The sequence below is a fragment of the Amaranthus tricolor genome, chromosome 5 (genome assembly GCF_026212465.1).
Source record: "Amaranthus tricolor cultivar Red isolate AtriRed21 chromosome 5, ASM2621246v1, whole genome shotgun sequence".
Classification (NCBI taxonomy): domain Eukaryota; kingdom Viridiplantae; phylum Streptophyta; class Magnoliopsida; order Caryophyllales; family Amaranthaceae; genus Amaranthus; species Amaranthus tricolor.
Genome location: NC_080051.1, coordinates 8,451,960 through 8,462,492, shown reverse-complemented (window position 1 = coordinate 8,462,492; position 10,533 = coordinate 8,451,960).

The following is a 10,533-nucleotide window of genomic DNA, read 5'->3' as shown; positions in this document are numbered from 1 at the left end:
CAAGCAAGTGCCAAAAAAGCAGTAAAAACTTTAAAAATGTAAATTCGCACGTAATTTAGAGCCTATGACTATTGTTTTCAATTCTAACCATTTCAAAACAATAATATATACCAAAAAGTTTGTGTGCCAAGTTTCATGCCAAACAAACCAAGTTTGAATTAACTACTTTAAGCGAGTAAGTGCCAAAAACGCTACAAAAACATAAAAAACGCAACTTTGCACGTAATTTCAAGCATATGACTAGTTTTTCAATTCTAACCATTTCAAAAAAATGATATATACTAATTAGTGTTGTATGCCAAGTTTAATGCAAAACAAACCAAGTTTGAACTAGTTAAACGATGAAGTGCGAAAAAAGCTTAGAAACCCTTAAAAACGCAACTTCGCACGTAATTTCAAACACATGACTAATGTTTTCAATTCTAATTATTTCAAAACAATAATATATACCTAAAAGTATTGTTGGCAAAATATCATGTCAAACATACATAGTTTGAACGACTTTAAGAGTGTTAGTGCCAAAAAAGTTTAGAACCTTAAAAACACAACGTTGCATGTAACTTCAAGCATATGACTATTGTTTTCATTTCTAATTATTTAAAAACAAAAATAGACACTAATTAGTGTTGTCTTTTATATTTCACGCTCAACAAACCACGTATGAAATACTTTAAGCGAGTAACTGCCAAAAGAGCTTAAAGAACCTTAAAAACAAAACTTTGCACGTAATTTTAAGCATATGACTATGGATTTCAATTCTAACCATTTTAAAACAATAACTTATAGCTAACAGTGTTGTGCCAAATTTAATGCTAAACAAATTAGGTTTGAACAACTTCAAGCAAGCGCCAAAAAAGCTTTAAAACCTTAAAAACGTAACTTCGCACGTAATTTAGAGCCTATGACTATTGTTTTCAATACTAACCATTTCAAAACAAAAATATATAATAACTAGTGTTGTGTTCGAAATTTCATGCTAAACAAACAAAGCTGTAATTAAGTACTTTAACCGAGTAAGTGCCAAAAACGCTTTAAAACCTTAAAAACGCAACTTTGCACGTAATATCCGTCATATGACTATTTTTTTTAATTCTAACTGTTTAAAAAAAATAATATATACTCATTAGTGTTGTGTGCCAAGTTTAATGCCAAACAAACTAAGTTTGAACTAGTTAAACGATGAAGTGGCAAAAAGACATAACAAACCTTATAAACCAACTTCACACGTAATTTCAAACACATGACTAATGTTTTCAATTCTAACCATTTCAAAATAATAATATATAAAAAAAAGTATTATTTGCCAAATTTTATGTCAAACAAACCAAGTTTGAACGACTTCAAGAATGGTAGTGCCAAAAAAGTTTAAAAAACCTTAAAAACGGAACGTTGTTTGTAATTATAAGCATATGACTATTGTTTTCAATTCTAATTATTTCAAAACAAAAATATACACTAATTAGTATTGTCATTTATATTTCATGCTAAACAAACCACGTATGAAATACGTTAAGCGAGTAACTGCCAAAAAAGCTTAAAGAACCTTAAAAACAAAACTTCGCACATAATTTTAAGCATATGACTATGGATTTCAATTCTAACCTTTTTAAAATAATAACATATAGCAAACAGTGTTGTGCCAAATTTCATGCCAAACAAATTAGGTTTGAAGTACTTCAAGCAAGTGCCAAAAAAGCTTTAAAACCATAAAAACGTAACTTTGCATGTAATTCAGAGCCTATGACTATTGTTTTCAATTCTAACCATTTGAAAACAAAAATATATACTAACTAGTGTTGTGTTCGAAATTTAATGCTAAACAAACAAAGCTGTAATTAACTACTTTAACCGAGTAAGTGCCAAAAACGCTTTAAAACCTTAAAAACGCAAATTTGCACGTAATTTCAAGCATATGACAATTTTTTTAATTCTAACCGTTAAAAAAATAATAATAATATATACCAATTAGTGTTGTGTGCCAAGTTTAATGCCAAACAAACCAAGTTTGAACTAGTTAAACGATGAAGTGGCAAAAAAACTTCAAAAATCTTAAAAACGCAACTTCACACGTAATTTCAAACACAGGACTAATGTTTTCAATTCTAACCATTTCAAAACAATAATATATAAAAGAATTTTTTGACAAATTTTATGTCAAACAAACCAAGTTTGAACGACTTTAAGAATGGTAGTGCCAAAAAAGTTTAAAAAACCTTAAAAACGGAACGTTGTTTGTAATTATAAGCATATGACTATTGTTTTCAATTCTAATTATTTCAAAACAAAAATATACACTAATTAGTATTGTCATTTATATTTCATGCTCAACAAACCACGAATGAAATACGTTAAGCGAGTAACTGCCAAAAAAGCCTAAAGAACCTTAAAAACAAAACTTCGCACCTAATTTTAAGCATATGACTATGGATTTCAATTCTAACCTTTTTAAAATAATAACATATAGCAAACAGTGTTGTGCCAAATTTCATGCCAAACAAATTAGGTTTGAACTACTTCAAGCAAGTGCCAAAAAAGCTTTAAAACCTTAAAAACGTAACTTTGCATGTAATTCAGAGCCTATGACTATTGTTTTCAATTCTAACCATTTGAAAACAAAAATATATACTAACTAGTGTTGTGTTCAAAATTTCATGGTAAACAAACAAAGTTGTAATTAACTACTGTAACCGAGTAAGTGCCAAAAATGCTTTAAAATCTTAATAACGCAACTTTGCACGTAATTTCAAGCATATGACTATTTTTTTAATTCTAACCGTTAAAAAAAAATAATATATATTGATTAGTTTTGTGTGGCAAGTTTATTGCCAAAGAAACCAAGTTTGAACTAGTTAAACGATGAAGTGGCAAAAAAACTTAAAAAACCTTAAAAACGCAACTTCACACGTAATTTAAGACACATGACTAATGTTTTCAATTCTAACCATTTCAAAACAATAATATATACCAAAAAGTATTCTTTGCCAAATTTCATGTCAAACAAACCAAGTTTGAACGACTTTAAGAGTGTTAGTGAAATAGACTACATTTAATAAAGTTTAATTATATGTTTATTAAGCTGATTGGGGTTATTAAGTAAGTTAATTCGAGTAATAATATTATTATTTTGATAATATTGGCTCAAGTATTTCATTTGTTAACATTTTCAAAAAAGAGGTATATTTTATTTAATGTATAAAATTTATATAAAGAATACTTCGATAAAAGTGTATTTTGATTATATTTTATTAATTGATTACTATCTTATCTTTATAAAAATAAATTTAAATAAAGTATTGAAAAATAAATTCCTAAATGCAATCCTTATTCATACTACCAATTACGAAATATTACTTATTTCATAAATCGTTTATTATACCCTTACAGCTTTTCTTATATAAGATTGTCTTACGACGAGACGACTTTAATAGAATTTTATGGGTCAAAGCTAAAAATAAAAACCCATTTTACCACAAATGAATCAACACACCCCTTCCCCATTTCTTTCTTCATCCTCATCTTCCTTCAAACTCTCAACACTGCCTCCTTTCCTCTCCCTCACGGTTCAATAGTAGCCGGTTCTTATCCTCCCTCCACCGTCAACGGAGCTGCTGCACCACCTTTGCCGCCACTTCAGTCACCACTTCCTCACCTCTTTGGTTTTGGTTTATTGAAGAATCAAGTTAGGGTTTTTGATTTAGGGAAAAATTAGTGAATTGAAGTTCAAGATTGAATGTTGAAAGGTCCTTTAATGGTGATTGAGGTAATCCACAAACTATTTTATTTAAGTATAAATTGAATGTTTTAAAGTAGTTTTAAGTTCTTAAGCATAAACAATGATTGTTGAATTTGGTAGTAGTTTAGTATTCATGGTTAATTTGGGGTTTTTTAGTTTTAAATTTAAGCATCAACTTGAGTTTAATTAGAGTATATGAGTTTAATTAGTAATTGGGTTCTTGCTAGTGTTGATTAGTATTGGTTATTGGGTTATTTGATTTCTAGTATAAAACTTGGTATTGTGGATTTCGAAACTGAACTTTCGGTTTTTGGCTATTTTGGGGATGGTTCTGATTGTTTTTGGGTTCTTATGTCTGATTGAGATTTGTAGAGCTTTGAGTCGCGGTCGTGTGGGCACTTGAATAGCCCCGAGATGAGTTCGTATGAGGAAGTTATGTCCAAAATACTAGTAGACTTTCATAAAAATCGACAATGAGGTTCCGTTTTGTTCTGTCCGAATTTGTATTGCTGTTTTTGAAATAGTTAGAGTCGTTTTAGGGTTTTGGTGTCTTCATGAGATTTGTAGAGCTTTGAGTCGCGATCACGTGGGCACTTGAATCGCTCCAAGATGAGTTCGTATGAGAGATTTATGTTCAAAACAGTGACATACCAGCAGGCTATCATGAAAATCAATACTGAACCTTCTGTTTTGGCTATTTTGGGATAGTTTTGATTGTTTTTGGGTTCTGGTACCTTCATGATATTTTTAGAGCTTCGAGTCGCAATCACGTGGGCACTTGAATCGCCCCAAGATGAGTTCGTATGAGAGAGTTATGTTCAAAACAGTGACATACCAGAAGGCTGTCATGAAAATCAACTGACCCTTCTGTTTTTGCTATTTTGGGATAGTTTCGATTGTTTTTGGGTTCTTTTGTCTGCATTAGATTTGTAGAGCTTCGAGTCATGGTCGTGTGGGCACTTGAATCGCCCCAAAATGAGTTCGCATGAGAGAATTATGACCAAATTACTAACAAGTGTCCTGTTATGGTACTAAAATGGAATTTATTATGTGGGATTATGAAGTATAAAATAAATTGGAGGTTTAAGGTTATTTATTGGATAATTGAGATTAATTAAGGGTTATTATTTTTCTTTTATGGATTGGTAATGTTGGGTTATGGATCTTATTTGAATAATATGAGTGTTTGTTTCAGGTATAAAAGTTGAGAACATATGAATTGATTGGTATTTTAAATGATGATGAATTGATTTATATTTTATAAGGTGTGGTATTACTGCTATTGATAATTGAGCGAAATCGTATAATTTTTGGTGTTTGAAACTGTGGATTTTGACTTTGTTCGACTTTGCTCTTAGTCCTTGATTAAATTATGTTTTTGAATGTTGATATGTTTTTATATATGAGCTTTTAAATATTGTATTTATTTAAAGAGATTACAAAAGCATGTTTTGTATGTTACTAACTTATAAAATACAAGTCTTGAAACATTGTATTATGAAAATGAGGTATGATTGTTGATTTCAAAGAAAATCAATTATTGTTTTGTTTTATATTGAAATGTTCGACATTGAAAAATGTCCGTTTTTGGGAATTGGCAACGGATACTTATATCCGGATTATTGTGAAATCCTATAGCTTGATAATAGGAAATGGTTATTCGGATTGGTCTCGAGCCCCCGAACCCGTTTCGTTCTTGCAAGAACCGTATTTTCGGTGATGACGATCACCCGTGTTCTCAGGATTTAGATCAAGCCTACTTCCTAACGGTCCATATATTCCCACGTTTTAAGTGTTGTTAAATTATTGATTTAATAAGAGTTTTGAATAAATACGTTTGGTACATAAAGTTTTGTTTGTTTTGCAAATGATATCATATTTGTCATTTGCCGTATTGTTTCGCTATTGACTTGTAAAGTAATAGCCGCATTTTGATTTACGCTATTAACTTGTAAAGTTATAGCCGTGTTTTGATTTGTTATGAACTAAAGGTTCATAACCGTATTTATGTCGATACCAAACGGTCTTTTAAAAGAGTTTTGATTTGGATAAAATAATGTTTATAAATGATTACCAAGTGAACAAGGAATTTGATTTGGAAATGTTTGTTAATGACTTGTATACAAATGTAGTAGTTTGTTGGATTACTCAACAATGCAATTGTTGACAGTTTTTTTTTATAGGGTCTATCTCTTACAGGGGGTAGATCCACTTTCAGGTTGCCATTTTTAGTGTGGATGGATGTGCTGCTCATTTATGTGTCATGTGTTGCGATAGCGAGGACATCGTTTCCGGAAGGTTAACTTATAATGATATTTTGACAAATCATGTCTTTTAAAATAAAAAAAATAGTTTTATAATGTATTAACTTAGTTTATAACTGGGTTGTAAGTAATTGTATTAAAGTTTTGTAAAGTTTTTAAATACTCTGATATTGGTTGCTGTGGCTATCGAGCCACAGGTTGGATTCAGCTCAGACTTCTATAAGTCTTCCGCTGTGCTTTGTAGACAATATTATTATATTGTTTACGCCGGTTTGGGCTGTTTCAATTGGTATCAGAGCCTAGTTGTTTCTGGAGTACTCGAATCCTCATATTCGAGTACAAAACTTTAAGAAAAAAAAAAATATAATTTCAAAAATTCGAGAGAGCGCGGTAGTCGAGTCTTAGGGTGTAACCTTCGAGAATCAAATGGTATTAATGTGACTATGTGTTATATGTGTGATGTGTAGTGTTTTTATGGGCTAAGGAATTCTTGAAGTTTCCTTGCGTGTTGTGAATCCTCTTTTAGTACGAGTCATGCCGAAGGTCAAGAGTTAAGTTCGAATTATGAATTTGGAACTTTGAAGTTTGGTAAAAGGAGTTTTAAAGGATATTAAAGTTAATTTGGGAATTTTTCATTTGAATCTTATTTGGTGGATTTTACTTGATTTTATGTGAAATATTGTGTGATTGTTTACATGTCATGTATAAAAAAAAAGTTGTTTTTAAAAGATCTCAAAATTTCTACTTGAAATATATATATACTCGAGTCAGGTATTTTTGAAATTGTTTTACAAAAGATATTATATATACTCGGATAACTGGCAGAAAGGAGTTGAGGACCAAACTTATCGAGAATTGCGATGATGTTGTGCAAGAATGATTCGATGCAAAGAGTTTAAAAGAAACATTTTGGGAATATTGAAAGTTGTGCATTAATTGTGTGTTAAGATTGAAAATATATAAAGGAATAAAGAATGTAGAAAAAGTATTTGTGACATGTTCAATTTTAATGATACTTGGATGAGAAATTTTAATTAAGGGAAGTTTCGAAAGGAAACAAAGGTTAATGCAATTAATAGTAACTTAAAGTTATGTTGTAGTAAGTTTGATTGAATGGCCTATACGTGTTGAGGATAATGTAAAATTATGATTGAGAAAACTTTCAACGGTTTCTAATGAATGAATGATAACTTTGAGATACTATAAAGGTTTTATTGATGGTAAAAAGTGAATTAAGAAAAAAGGGATCAATTTGAAGTATAAAGAATACTTAAATTGTGAGAGGTTTGACTTTGTAAGTGAGGAAATGTTTGGTTATTAAAGGTTAAAAAAAAATTGGGATTGTATGAAACTATTAATAGTAAAACGTGAGTATAATAGAATAATGGTTTAGGAAAAAAATACGAATTTGAATATCTAAAGGTTATTGAAGTTATTTCGGATGAAATTCTTATGGAATTTGAAGTTTTAAGCGTTAAATGAAGAATAGGGTTATAAATGTTATAATTTGAAGTAAGTTGACAATGGTCGAGTTTTGAGTTATTAAATGTTGATAGCGAAATGATTGTGGATATCTTTAATGAATACGAGATTCAATAAATGAGTTAAGGTATTCATTTCAAAGTATTTCGGGAGTTATAAGAGTTTTTAATTAGAAATTTAATTGTAATTGGGAAACAGCAAGTAAGTTGATAATTCAATATCTTAAACTAAGGATATAAAAAGGTTGGAATGACAAAATATGTAATTAAAGGTATAAAAGATTTTGAAGTAAGGTGGTTGATTTAAAGTACATGTGAACAATCACGTAAAGTAATAGGTTGAAGTTTCAAATTTAAAGGTTTGAAGTAATTCAATTGAGGTTAGTTGTGTTACCAATATGTAATTCATCTTATGTGATTGAAAATTTATGGATATAGTATGTCTTGAATCAAAGTTGGGGAGTAACTAAAGTTTATTAGATTCTCATTTCACGAAATTTGAGTTATACATTATGACTAAGGATGATCAGAAGTGTATGTATAATTTCGGGGACGAAATTATTTTAAGTTGGGGAGAATGAAATAGACTACATTTAATAAAGCTTAATTATAAGTTTATTAAGCTGATTGGGGTTATTAAGTAAGTTAATTCGAGTAATAATATTATTATTTTGATAATATTGACTTAAGTATTTCATTTGTTAACATTTTCAAGAAAAAGGTATATTTTATTTAATGTATAAAATTTATATAAAGAATACTTCGATAAAAGTGTATTTTGATTATATTTTATTAATTGATTACTATCTTATCTTTATAAAAATAAATTTAAATAAAGTATTGAAAAATAAATTCCTAAATGCAATCCTTATTCATACTACCAATTACGAAATATTACTTATTTCATAAATCGTCTATTATACCCTTACAGCATGTCTTATATAAGATTGTCTTACGACGAGACGACTTTAATAGAATTTTATGAGTCAAAGCTAAAAATAAAAACCCATTTTAGCACAAATAAACTGACACACCCCTTCCCCATTTCTTTCTTCATCCTCATCTTTTATTCCTTCAAACTCTCAACACTGCCTCCTTTATTCTCCCTCACGGTTCAGTAGTAGCCGGTTCTTGTCCTCCCTCCACCGTCAACGGAGCTGCTGCACCACCTTTGCCGCCACTTCAGTCACCACTTCCTTACCTCTTTGGTTTTGGTTTATTGAAGAATCAAGTTAGGGTTTTTGATTTGGGGAAAAATTAGTGAATTGAAGTTCAAGATTGAAAGTTGAAAGGTCCTTCAATGGTGATTGAGGTAATCCACAAACTATTTTATTTAAGTATAAATTGAATGTGTTAAAGTAGTTTTAAGTTCTTAAGCATAAACAATGATTGTTGAATTTGGTAGTAGTTTAGTATTCATGGTTAATTTGGGGTTTTTTAGTTTCAAATTTAAGCATCAACTTGAGTTTAATTAGAGTATATGAGTTTAATTAGTAATTAGGTTCCTGCTAGTGTTGATTAGTATTGGTTATTGGGTTATTTGATTTCTAGTATAAAACTTGGTATTGTGGATTTCGAAACTGAACTTTCTGTTTTGGCTATTTTGGGGATGGTTCTGATTGTTTTTGGGTTCTTATGTCTGCTTGAGAATTGTAGAGCTTTGAGTTGCGGTCGTGTGGGCACTTGAATCGCCCGGAGATGAGTTCGTATGAAGAAGTTATGTCAAAAATACTAGTAGACTGTCATAAACATCGACAATGAGGTTCCGTTTTGATCTGTCTGAATTCGTATTGCTGTTTTTGAAATAGTTAGAGTCTTTTTGGGGTTTTGGTGTCTGCATGAGATTTGTAGAGCTTTGAGTCGCGATCACGTGGGCACTTGAATCTCTCCAATATGAGTTCGTATGAGAGAGTTATGTTCAAAACAGTGACATACCAGCAGGCTGTCATGAAAATCAATACTGAACCTTCTGTTTTGGCTATTTTGGGATAGTTTTGATTGTTTTTGGGTTATGGTGTCTGCATGATATTTGTAGAGCTTCCAGTGGCAGTCACGTGGGCACTTGCATCGCCCCAAGATGAGTTCGTATGAGAGAGTTATGTTCAAAACAATGACATACCAGCAGGCTGTCATGAAAATCAATACTGACCCTTCTGTTTTGGCTATTTTGGGATAGCTTTGATTGTTAGTGTTAGTGCCAAAAAAGTTTTAAAAACCTAAAAAACGCAACGTTGCATGTAATTATAAGCATTTGACTATTGTTTTCAATTCAAATTATTTCAAAACAAAAATATACACTAATTAGTGTTGTCTTTTATATTTCATGTTCAAGAAACCACGTATGAAATACTTTAAGCGAGTAACTGCCAAAAAAGCGTAAATAACCTTAAAAAAAAAACTTTGCAACTTTACACGTAATTTCAATCATAAGACTATTTTTTTTTAATTCTAACCGTTTAAAAAAAATAATATATACTAATTAGTGTTGTGTGCCAAGTTTAATGGCAAACAAACCAAGTTTGAACTAGTTAAACGATGAAGTGGCAAAAATAATTAAAAAACCTTAAAAACGCAACTTCACACGTAATTTAAAACACATGACTAATGTTTTCAATTCTAACCATTTCAAAACAATAATATATACCAAACCGTATTGCTTGCCAAATTTCATGTCAAACAAACCAAGTTTGAACGACTTTAAGAGTGTTAGTGCCAAAAAAGTTTTAAAAACCTTAAAAACGCAACGTCGCATGTAATTATAAGCATTTGACTATTGTTTTCAATTCTAATTATTTCAAAACTTAAATATACACTAATTAGTGTTGTCTTTTATATTTCATGCTCAACAAACCATGTATGAATTACTTTAAGCGAGTAACTGCCAAAAAAGCTTAAAGAACCTTAAAAACAAAACTTCGCACGTAATTTTAAACATGTGACTACGGATTTCAATTCTAACCAAAACAATAACATTTAGCAAATAGTGTAGTGCCAAATTTCATGCCAAACAAATTAGGTTTGAACTACTTCAAGCAACTGCCAAAAAAGCTTAAAA